At 42.9% G+C, this 12,741-nt stretch overlaps 2 pseudogenes; both read right to left on the bottom strand.

Annotated features, from left to right (window-relative positions):
• Window positions 1-207: 207 nt before the first annotated feature.
• On the bottom strand, window positions 208-540 carry LOC116472318 (large ribosomal subunit protein eL33-like; annotated as a pseudogene).
• A 2,422-nt stretch (window positions 541-2,962) lies between these two features.
• On the bottom strand, window positions 2,963-3,279 carry LOC116472317 (cytochrome c oxidase subunit 7C, mitochondrial-like; annotated as a pseudogene).
• Between the last annotated feature and the right edge of the window lie 9,462 nt (window positions 3,280-12,741).

Here is a 12,741-nt window from a genome sequence, read left to right as displayed (position 1 = left end):
GCCTGGTACATTACATACATACAACAGGTGCTCAATAATGGCAACTTTTGAATATGATTTATGAGCACCCCTCAGATGTAAGGTGTTAGGTGTTGCAACACCTATAAAGATTTATTCCACATTTGGGTGCAACATCCAGGCTCTCTCTTTCTTTTTTTTTTTTTTAAAGAGCGCAAATCCACGTTTCTTTATTGACTTTGCCTTAGTTTAAATCCTTGAGGGGTACAACATCGCTCGGATTCTGTGTCCAATAGCCTTAGCAGGAAGATTGCTTTGGAATTTGGCACGAACCATGCCGCTGTTTCCGTCGGCCGGAGTTACCTTTCCCCAGATTAGTCTGGTTTTGTTTAGTTTGCCACCAGGAGTCACTATTTTGTTCTTTGCTTTGTATACATAAGCTCATCTCTAGTTCAAAGAGAATTCTGTTTAATCTCTGGCATAACCACCTTCGACTTTAAGAAGAGCTGTGTGCTCCCTTTGGTTCTGGAGACCCTGCTCATAGCCAGTAAAAGTGGCCTTGGACCACAGCCTTCCAGACATATTTCCTTTTAGAAGTCCTGTTCCCAGCAGGCCTCCACAGGAGCCAAGATGGCGGGAAGAGAAAAACAACATCCAGGCTCTTATCTACCATGTCAATGCTTCTCAGCCCTGGCTAATTCCGTAATCATCTGGAGCCTATTTTTCTAATTACAGACTTCTGATACTACAGTTGTCCCTCGGTATCCAGGGGGAAGTGGTTCCAGGACTCCCTCGGATACCAAAATCCTCAGATGTTCAAGGTCCTCATATAAGATGGCTTGTAGTTGCATATAACCTATACACATTCTCCTATATACTTTAAATCATCTCCAGATTACTTATAATACCTAATACTATGTAAATACTATAAATAGTTGTTATACTGTACTTTTAAAATTTTCTATTTTTTGTTTTATTGTGATTTTCTTTGTTTTCAAAATTTTTTCATTCAAAGTCAGTTGAATCTGTGCATGTAAGGCCCATGAATATGGAGGATAGACTATACTTTAAAAAATTCGATTTAGCAATTTAGGGTGGGACCTGGGAATCTGTATTTTGTAAAAGCTGTGGGAATGACTCTAATGATCAAGCAGAGGTTGGAAAGAACTGATTTAGAGCCAAGTGTATTTGGCCACTAAATCAGTAATTCTTAAGGGCATGGTAATAACAAAGTTGCTGATGCAGTGGTTGTTGAAGATTGTTTTTCTCAAATAAACACATTGAGTATCCCCCTTCAGCCAACCAGGGTATAGTAGAACTGGAGGGGAGGATGTGTATATATTTTTTTAAAGTTTGTAGGTAGTTTTGCTATATCTCCTTTTCTCCATTTCTATTGGAAACCCTTCTACGGGACGGTCTTGGAGCTCAAACCCCAGTGGGATGTCAGCATTCATCTTCTCTGGCACCATCCATGTGCCTTGTGGCTGTGATTTTAGAATTCTACATTCATAACTTGAATTCAATTTAAGACAATGCTGAAAAGACCTCCCAGAAAGCAATGTGGTGTTGGGAGAAGAAGCCACTAAGGGCAGAGTTGCCCCAGAAACTGATTCATGAGATGTTGCAAGTCAATGACAAGCAGAACTAGGGGATAAAAGGCACTGGTCATTCTGCAATTCCCAGCACTAAAACAAATACTTAGTTGTTGATTAGTTTTCAAGTCCTGGAGATAAGTTGCCTCCAAAGAATGAGAGGTTAGGCAAGTGAGTAATTTCATGTTGAAATGTAGGAGTCAAGGAGGCAGAGTGTCCCTTGAGAGTACCCAGCTGCAAGATAATAACCCCAAGGGGCAGAAGGCAGGTGCAGCCTCTCCACCAAGTGACAGACCAGCTGGGAGGTGCATCCGCTTACTTCTCACAGCAGCTATCCTGGATCTGAGAGGCTTGGAAGCTGGAAATAGGTGCTAGCCAGAGGTGTGTTTACTGGTGGCTGGGGGTGGCAGGGGAGAAGAAAAGAAGGAGATTGAAGACAAATGTGCATCCTGATTTGAGAAATTAGCAAAGACTGCAGATCTTCAGGAACCTGGACAGTCTAAACACAGGAGATGACTATGGAAGCAATATTTATATGAAAAGATGCTCCATGAGAATGTCAGCCCCATGACAGCAAGAGCTTTATCTTGTTCAGGCCATCAATTCTTACCAAAATGATGCATCTTGTTCAAGTCAGATATAAAAAATAAAGCACATTGCTTCTGTATTATCAGGGAAGAAAAAAGCAAAGGGGAAAAGCTACTATTTAACAGACACCTGTTCTGTATCTAATATTTTAATACCTTGGTTCCCAAACTTTGTTGCACATTTCAATCACCTGGAAAGATTTTAAAACTCTCAATGCCCTATACCAGTTAATCCACAATAACTGGGGGTGAGAGCCAAGCATCGGCATGTTCTAGAAGATCCTCAGGTGATTCCAATCTGCAGCAAAGCATGAAAACAACTGGCTTCACACATTGTTCTTTTAATCTAAAAAATAATCCTGGTTTAGAGCCAAGTGTATTTGGCCACTAATACACTCATAAAGTTAGCCCCGTTTTACATATGAAGAAGGATGATAAGAGGATAATCACTTGTCCAAGATCAACCAACAATTAAGAGCCTAACTTTGGTTAGCTTTAAAATTTAAGTACAACACTTATCCAGTGGCTATACTCTTTTCACAGCATGTACAACTGCTCAAATTGTCGTAATAAAATGCCACAGACTGGGTGGTTTAAACAACAGAAATTAATTTTCTTCTGGTTCTGTAGGCTGAAAGTCCTAGATCAAGGCCCGGTAGGATGGGTTTCTGGTGGGGGCTCTCTTCCAATATTGCAGATGGTCACCTTCCTGCTGTGTCTTCATAAGGTAGGGGCAGGGGAAGGAGGAGGGGGAAGACAAGGAGCAGGGAGAGGAGGAGAAGAGAAGGCATTAGCTCTCTGGTGTCTTTTTCTTTTTCTTTTCTTTTTTTTTTCACATCATAATTTTATTGACAAACATATCTAGTATGGCATATGAGTTCTAGTTTGATCCACTTCCAGAGGCTGCACCTCTTAAAATGCTCTTCATATCTGTTAAATGGAGGAACTGAAACATCTTTATGTTTTAAGCAGTTGGTGTCTTACTATAAGGAAGGGTGTAGCAAATGCAGATCCAAAGTACAAACACATCTTAGCTAGTAACGACCACTTGTTTTCCACTGAAAATGGCAAATTCTTCCCAGGACCCTCCTCATAGTGGCTCCTACGGAGGTTGTGAACCTCCAGATGCTCTGGCCCAACATAGCGCTGCTGGAAGCTCTGGGAAAGGCGCAGAGACCGAGGACGGATGAGTCTTTTCCTTTTTTTTTTTTTTTACAGAGTCTTGCTGTCACCCAGGCTGGAGTGCAATGGCACGATCTCAGCTCACTGCAACCTCCGCTTCGCGAGTTCAAGCAATTCTCCTGCCTCAGCCTCCCGAGTGGCTGGGATTAGGCGCCTGCCACCATGCCTGGCTAGTTTTTGTATTCTTAGTAGAGAAGGGATTTCATCATTTTGGCCAGGCTGATCTCAAACTCCTGACCTCAAGTGATCCCCCCTCCTTGGCCTCCCAAAGTGCTGAGATTACAGGTGTGAGCCACCGCACCTGGCCTAGTGTCTCTTCTTATAAGGATATCAATATCAGATCAGGGCCCTACTCTTATGACCTCATTTAACTTTAGTTATCTCCTTAAAATCTCAATCTCCAAATATAGTCACACTGGGGCTTAGGGCTTCAGCATATGAATTTGGAAGCGGCACAATTCAGTCCATGGCACGCAGTGTTTGGTATTATACTTACCATTCAGTAGATAACCCGTCGTTATTCTTTATTTATAGGAAGCATATTCATCACCTAAGAGTAAATGTCAGTTTTTGTGAAATGTCCTCCAACTCACTGAAGAAAGAACAAGAAGCCATAAACTAAAATCTCTAGTATCATGAATCGAGGCTTAGATACTAGAATGTATTTCCCGAACAAGATTGTTCAGCAAATTTAAATGAAAAACATCCAGAAATTGTTTCTGCTTCTGCTTCTTTAAGGAACAAGTGAAATTTCAGATGAAATGAAAGAATCACACTTTTGTGAACTGAGATATTCTGGAAAGGATGGCAGATCAGAACTTAAGGAGCACTTTCTCCCATGCAGGCTGTTCTGAGGATAATGAAGTACTACTACTGATGGCCAGAGAGAAACATGCCTCCCTGGTCTAATTCCGTGTGGCACGGGCACTTTGCTGGTCTAATTCTATGTGGCACGGGCACTTTTCAGGGCGTTCAGCATTTGCCGAACCTCCACTTACACTTTATCCAAGATGGAGGACAATTGCTAACTCTTCATTTACTTCATTTTTATTCAAAGATAAGACCCTCACAGCAGAAAGGAATTACAGCCCAAGTTAGCTGTGGAAGTGGTAGGAAAAGACCTCAGCTTTTTGCAGGAGTCCTAGTGCCTAGGTGCAGATGAAAGGACTTTGTTCTCATCTTGTTAGTATACCTTTCAGACAGGAATAAAGGGCTGAGATCTTTGAGAAACCATATCAAATATGAGACAAGAAAAGTAAAAGCCTATGAAACTTATCAAGAAAGAGAAAATGATTGAAGCTGGAAACTGCATACTAATAAAATAGATGTGTATTGTCATTAAGTCTCATTGGTAAACTTAGTGCAGTCTTGTTAAATATTTTTGGCAATTATTTGGTGAAGATCCTGCAAACAGTTTAGGGTGTCAGAAAACTGGGGGACAATACTATGTTGGATTATTTAAAACAGAGATATTGGAAAAAAATTTAATTGATGTTCAAACTTTGCTGATAGCATCAGAAACTTTTCCTTTAGAACTTTTGAAAGACAGTTGTAAGCATATAAAAGGAAAGTTCTTTGGACTCTAGAAGCATCAAATGAGTCTCACTCAGGAGCAATGTCTGTATTAAAGGCCTACATACATGGTAACTTGAATGTGAACATAACACAAGGAAGTTTGCAGAAATCAACTGCAGCCCTCAAGGAACAGATGACCTAGAACTAATAACAAAGACCGACAGGAAGGTATGATGGGAGATAGAGACACCCCAATAGACAACCAAACACACAGCCACAGCCAGACCCATGAAAAAGAGTGATGGATTACAGTGGGTGCAGGTGGCTGGTTCAGATGCACAGATGGGGGTAGGAGGAGAGAGGGCTCAATCTGTGTGCACGTTCACGTATGCATTTTCTCCCATATGTGCACTGGGGGAAAGCAGAAGGAATATGAAAGTTTTTGTCAGCAACTGGAAGGGCAGCCTCTCCTTCATAAAGAGGAGAAACAAATAGTTTGTCATACTGCCTGGCTACTTCCTCAAGCAGTTACCAGAGAGTACCCTCTCTGGATAAAGCTTGTCCCTTGGGGTGCAAAAGGCTTTGCCTTTTCCTCCTGCACTCACAGGCAGGAAGGGGAGGTAGAATCTGCCTTGAGTTCACCCTTCCATTGACCCCAGTCCTGTAGCTGCCCCATAGCCCTGGACAATGCTGAGAGCCAAAGGTCACAGGAGTAGAGAAGCAACAGACAGGTGAGGAACTCCAGGGAGATGAGTCCTTGCTCCAATGTACTAGAGGTAGGGCTGCTACTGTTTGAGTCATACCTGGATGGGATGAAAAGGATCAGCCACCCAGTGGGAAGGGGCGGGTGTTCTAAGCCACCTTGTGATTTAATATGCTGTCTATGGGGTTTCTCCCAAAGTAGATGGGAAAGTCTTCAAAGACAGGAAGATGTCGTCCACCCACTCAATCTGTCCCTAACTCCCCGCAAAGGCTCCTAAAACATATGGAGCTACTCTAGAACAGTGTGTCTCAGAGTGCTGTGGCTTTTCAATCACCTAATTTAGCTGCCTTTGACATTTGATACAAATACAAAGTCCTAGAACCTGTCACATAACTGCTAAATCAGAACCCCTGGAAGAGAGTTCAGAACCTGAATATTTTAGATGCTTCACAGATGATAAACACAAGAGTTTGTGACGCTTCACAGATGATGCAGATAAACACAAGAGTTTGTGAACTAGCGTCCTAGAGGACTTAAAAATCTCAGCTGTATAATGCTGGATTCTGAGCCAGACAGCCTGAATTTTAAATCTCTGCTTCTTGCTCACTGTAAGACCTTGGGCAAGTTACCAAACCTTTGTACACCTTGATTTCCCCGTCTGTAAAATGGGGATAATAATAATCTCTACCTCAAAGAGTTGTGAGGATTAAATGAATATACAAAACACTCATGTAAAGCACTTAGAACACTGTCCAACACATAGTAAACCATCATAAGTGTAAGCAGTTATTATCTGATCCTGCTCAGCGTATGGAGGAGGAAGTAGAAGTGCAACTCGAGAAGCAATGCACAGCCAGTTGAAGACTCCATGAGAACTAAAAGCCAGGTCTTTGTACTTTCCCGACAGGGCACTTTCTGTTTTTGTTTCTTCCCTTTAGGGCACTTTCTGCTTTTGGTTCTTCCCTTTAGGGCACTTTCTGCTTTTGTTTCTTCCCTTCTCTCTCTCTTTTTTTTTTTTTTTGAGACTGAGTCTCGCTCTGTTACCCAAGCTGGAGTGCAGTGGCTGATCTCGCCTCACTGCAACCTCCACCTCCTGGATTCAAGCGATTCCCCTGCCTCAGCCTCCTGAGTAGCTGGGACTATAGGAGTGCACCACCATAGTCAGCTAATTTTTGTACTTTTAGTAGAGACAGGGTTTCACCGTGTTGCCCAGGCTGGTCTTGAACTCCTGATCTCAGGTGATCTGCCCGCCTCGACCTCCCAAAGTGTTGGGATTACAGGCGTGAGCCACCATGCCCGGCCTCTTCCCTTTTCTCGTCAAGGGGATTCCAAAGTATGATGCTCAATCACTAAGAATGATCCAAACATGCTTTTTATAAACAGTTCCATAGGGAAAACAAAAAGAGGCTAAATACCATTTGGAGAACTGGTTCTGAGTGCTGCCAGCGTATGTTTGGTCAGAACCCAGGCAAGAAGTCATGATCAGAGAGTACAGCAATGAAAGACTCCATGGGAGAATCTTGGCCATCTCTTTTATGGGCCAGGAAACCAAGCCCCTGAGAGTTGTAGTGATTGATGTGCATATGATCCAAGATTATGACTTTAATGCACAACTCCTGACTCCCAGTCCAGTGCTCTTGCCCTTTCCCAACCTTAGGAAATGAGATGCCATGTGCTGTGGAGCCACTGAGTCTGAGCCTCCTGGATGGGACATTTTGCAGACTCCTCCACGCCCAGATCTTTTGGCCTGCCTTCTGACAACCCCGCCACCAGCCGACAGCCATCTGCATGGCTGTGACAGCTGAGGTTAGAAGGCATTGCTAAGGAGGACTTGGAACAAACCAACTCAAAAGTACTCAGATTTTAATAGAAAAGGCCTTCAGGGATTCTTCTAAATCATGCAGAGCAAAGCAGTTCTTAAAGTGACCCCAGCCTTGCCTTTTTATAACTTTCTCCAAATGAGGGGTGGTTGGGGACTCATACGAGAACAGCTCCTTATTCCTGGCAACAAGTTTCAGTGACACTGGGTGTCTCTGTGACCACCTGTCCTTTAAGCGTTCTCAGCAATAGTCTTGGTTCCAGCCTAAGGATTCCCATGAGGCCCCTCTTCTCTTCAGGGCTGTGTCTACTCTTCAGCCAATAAAGGTCAGCCCTCTTTCACCCACTGCTTCCTCACATTCCCTCTTACTGTAGGTGGAGTTCGGGGTCCACATTTCTGGCCAGCATTCAGAGGAGAAAAGAGGATTGGCATGAGCAGGCAGGAGAGAGAGAGAGCCTGGTGCCCGGAAATGACTCAGCATCTTGCCCTTGTTACTAATAATCCTCCCCAAATCACCGAATGGTTTCTGGGCATTAAAGTTATCGTTTGCCATAAACCCCTTGTCTGTTTTCTGGAGAGTTTAATATATTGCAGGAAGTTTCACCCATAAAAGGTGATGGCTGCGCTCCTGTGAGTGAGCTGGACGCCTGTAACTTGTGACCTTCATAAATGTGAGTGGGTCTCGCGAGCAAGTCCATCAGTCTTTGGAGTAATTCTGCTTCGTAGTAAAATATTTTACTGTGCATACTCCTGTCAGCATTCACCTCAGTGGTGTGGAGACTTCCTGTTCCTGCTGCCTCTTGCTCCCTACTCTTGCACCATTTTCAATGATCTCACTTTCAGACTCCAGTCTGAGACACACAGAATCATCTGCAGCCCAGCTCAATCCAGGGACTTGTGGGACTTGGAAAGCGGCAGAATCAATGTAGCGTTATTTATCACTGTGACATTTTGGGTACTTTTTTTTGCTTGCAGAACTTGAGGGAGTCAGCCAAGAAAGCCATCACTTTAACCGGAGAGGGTCCTTCATTATCAAATGGGACTGTGCTTGAAGGCGATTCGCAAGCTGTAGAGTCTTCTAGAAGCGGGAGACTTTTTGTCACTCTGATGAAGCATGGCAGTTAACATTCTGCTTTATAGTCCCAGAGACTTAAATAGAGTTTATCAGAGTCACAGGCTTAACACCGGCCCAGAAAATAACCAAACGCTTTTTATGCAGCATGAATCAGTAGCGAGAGGAGTCCTGTTAACAAGCTCAAGTTTCAGCTCTGCCACCTGCTTGCCAGGTGATGTTGGGAAAATTACTCATCTCCCCTATGCCTCAGTTTCCAAAGGTGTAAAATACTATGCCATCTCCATCTCAGTGTTGACATGAAAAGCAGATTAAATACTTCATAACAGCAAAAACTGTCATAATTGCCATGTGATAATGTTGTCACAGTAAGGAATAATGGAGGGGTAAAGGCTTAGAGGAAATGAAGCCAAGTGGAAAACGAGAACACTAGTAAAAAGGATTCAAGAGAAAAAGAAGCAGTTGAATAGAATAAGTGGAATATCTGGCTGTTGAAATCAGGTGTCACTGCTGTTACGAGGATGGGCAGTGCTGGGAGCTGTGAGTTGGTGACCATACTAGAGGGGGCCGGCTTTGTGAGGCTGGGGGGATGGTTCATCTGCCTGGTAACCTTCTACTTCCAGAAACTGTCCATGGCCTGGTCTCAGGGCAATTCAGTTCATTTCCAATTCAACAAATATTTGTTGAATGCCTAGTGTGCCAGGCACTACTGTAGATTTTTGAGATTCATCAGTGAATAGAACAAAAATCTCTGCCCTTGAGGAGCTTACAATCTAGAGAAGGAAGTTGTCTGCTGCATATCCACACCAGATAACCAGTTCCTCAAACACAGAATGGTACCTAGAGTAGCAGAGGCCCTACCTTCCCATTGGTTCTCCTGTCCCTCAAGTGGACACTCGGGGATGTTGATAAAAATTGATGCCGTGGGTCACTGAATAGAGAGCTCCTCAGATTCTATGGGGCTCTGCAAGTCCATCCTTCCTCCTTCCCTCCCTCCTTCTCTTTCTTCCCTTCTTTCTTCCCTCCACTGGGTACATCGTTTTCATATTACAGGTGGAAACAAGTTCATTCCATCAGTCACTAGTGTAGCTGAATTTAGAATATGCCTTCAAATCTGCTTCTGAAAAATATTTGAGAAATTTCTAGGAACATTTACAGTGAGAGCAGAGAGATAGACAAGGGAACAGGATGGAGCAGAGGAAACTTGATAAATATAAGAAGCAGGAAATTGTTTCCCAGGAAAGATCAATGTCCCATGGCATATTAAAGACTTTCAGAACTGCCCAACAGTTATAATCTAGGGGTTACCTCTTGCCTCACTTTGAGAAGCCTGGTTACTGCAAAGACAATCATATATTCTTTAATCCATAACTTGTTTGAGCAATTAGCTTATGTTGGTCAGTTATTGCTACGTAATGACCAGATTCTGAGTGTTGCACAACAGTGAGCACTGATTTAGCTCACCTGTCCTCAAGCTACCCTGGGAGTTGACTGCTATGGTCTGGGCTTCACTGGGCATCTCTAAGCCTGTGGTTCTGAGGCTTCATTCTTCTCCCTACTCTATCTCTCTGCTCTCACTCTAGTAATTAGAAGCTATTTTAAATGTTCTTCAGAAGCAAGTTTGAAACGGAATTTTAAATTCAGCCACACCAGTCATTGATAGGATAAAATTGTACCTATATTAGTCTGTTTTAGAACACAAATGACCTGTGATAGAAGGTTGATATACACACTGGAAGGGAGGGAGGAAGAATGGAAGGAAAGAAAGAAGGAAGGGAGCAATTTCCAAAAATAACTGGACTAGCAGCATCAGCAACACATGGAAACTTATTTAAAATGCAAACCATCCAGACCTCCCCCCAGACTGACTGTATCAGGGTCTCTTGGACTGGGTCCCAGCAATCTGTGTTTTAGTGAGCTTTCCAGGTCATTCTGATACTAGCATTTGAGAACCACTGCCCTAAGGTACAGGTTAGATCTTTCATCTCTCAAGGACCAGTCAGCTAGTCAGGACATAGTTTTCTCATGACAATGGCAAGGTGCAGGAGGGAGAGCAGCAATGTGTGGCACCTCTCAGGCTGATGTGAGGAATTGGCAGCTGATATGCTGTCTGCCCAAATTTCATTGGCCAAGCAGTCCTGTGACCAGGGACAAATAATTGGAACAGAGAACCCAATTTACCACAGAACTTAAGAAAAATAATGTTGGGATACCACTTTATGATCTATGGTGCTCTTTTACATACATTATCTGATTTAATTCTCATAACAACACTGTGAGGTAAGAGGTATCTCCATTTAGTGGATGAAAAAAGAAGATTCTTAGGTGTTGAGGTCAATGTCGCATAGCTAATAAGACCTAGGTCTCCCATTCCCACGTTTGGAACTTTTTCATTGCATCAAACTTCTACACCATAGGTTCATAAGGATCCCGGATTGTTTTCATGATCAAAAACATCTCCAGTATATAGTGCAATATATTTCCTGTACCCTAGAGTCCTTATGCACACAGAGAGAATGAGAATCAGAAACAGGAAAATATTTTTACCCATTATCACCCTCGCATTAGACAGTTGACTCTATTTCCAGGTTTCACAGTCCCAGCCTTTTTTTGCTTCTAGTGTTTCCTCATAAACTTGAATTCCAAGGTTCCACGAGCCTTCCTTTGAATACCTTGCAACCTCAAATTTTCATACAAGGGATTTTTCTATAAGAAGCTTTCTTTGATGAATTTTCATGATTTTCTGATTTCATGAGAGTGTTACGAGGTGGATGGGGTGAATAAGAGCACAGAAAAAGAAAGAGCAAAGAAGCGCAGTTTCCTTTTGCAGCTGAAGACACAATCCAGAGAGGGAAATAAGATTAAGAAGGAAAATAAAAGGAAGAAGAAAACACGAGATAGAGGACATAATGTTTCCTCGTGCTGTGGTATAGAATGCAGATATTTTATCAGCCAAAGCTGAAGGGGAATTTTAGTGCCTCTGATGACTTAAAAAATCTAATTAAAAAATGTGTTTTTTTAATTAATCTAACATTTTTTTTTTTTTTTTTTGAGATGGAGTCTCGCTCTGTCGCCCAGGCTGGAGTGCAGTGGCGCGATCTCGGCTCACTGCAAGCTCCGCCTCCCGGGTTCACGCCATTCTCCTGCCTCAGCCTCCCGATAGCTGGGACTACAGGCGCCCGCCACCTCGCCCGGCTAATTTTTTGTATTTTTAGTAGAGACGGGGTTTCACTGAGTTAGCCAGGATGGTCTCGATCTCCTGACCTCATGATCCACCCGCCTCGGCCTCCCAAAGTGCTGGGATTACAGGCGTGAGTAACATTTGTTTTTAAACATTTCAACAGATTGAGAGAAAATATTTTTAAAAAATTTTATGAGGGCTTGGCATAGGAAAAGAGTCCTATGCCAATCCCTTCTTTTCTTATAGGAAAAGAGTCATTTATTATTTCTACTTTTATGTGTAAGGCAAGCGTCTTCCTCCCTTTCTCCTTTCCTGCCCAGCCCCCAGCTTGTCCCTTCTCCCCTGACTACTTGGTAATTTAAGATACCTGAGGTGCTATAGGAGAAAAATATGACCCTGACTCTGAGTGTGATCTATAGGGAGCCCTGGCTGCACACCTTAATTATTGCTAACAAAGTAACATTTTAATAGCTTTAGGTTGAAATTGATGAGCCCTCCTGTTTGCTGGAAGCCTTGCAAAGACACAATATGACATCTTGTAGGAAAAAAAAAGAGAAAGAAAGAATGCAATGGTGTTAAAGTATCTGGCTCTGTGTGCAATGGTCAGTTTTTAAAAAGCACATTGCCCGTGTTCAGCAACTGTTTCCTTAGAACTTAAAGTCCATTAGAGCTCATATGTTCATGTAATGCATTTCCATCTTCCTATGAATAGGATATAAATATTATTGTTTCCTTTTACCGAAGAAAGGCACCATGAAGGGACAGCACAAAGTCTTCTAGCAAGGGAAAGATGAGCAGCTGAACATGAGATGCTAAATTCTCTAAGCCCAGTGACTTCTCCACTTACTTTTATAATGGTGTTCATTGGAGATGGTGGATGTAGGTTGATAAATTAGGTGGTTTAGAGGACTCCAACGAAGTAAGAAAAGAGGACTTCACCTCCAGCTTCCAAGGTAGAACTGCAGAAGTCCCAGTATCAAGTGACAGTGACTACCTAGGCCCTGAGGAGGCTTGAACATATAGCAGGTCTTCAATCTGTCACAAGCTTTTGAAGAACTCTCCTAGCTAATAATCCCAGTTAATGCACAGAGTGCTTATGATTTCTCAGGCCACACTCCTAGTCCACAGCACC

This window comes from Hylobates moloch, unplaced genomic scaffold (genome assembly GCF_009828535.3).
Source record: "Hylobates moloch isolate HMO894 unplaced genomic scaffold, HMol_V3 SCAFFOLD_8, whole genome shotgun sequence".
In the NCBI taxonomy this organism is placed as follows: domain Eukaryota; kingdom Metazoa; phylum Chordata; class Mammalia; order Primates; family Hylobatidae; genus Hylobates; species Hylobates moloch.
Note: the sequence above shows the minus strand (reverse complement) of the source record. Positions and strands in the feature narration are given on the sequence as shown.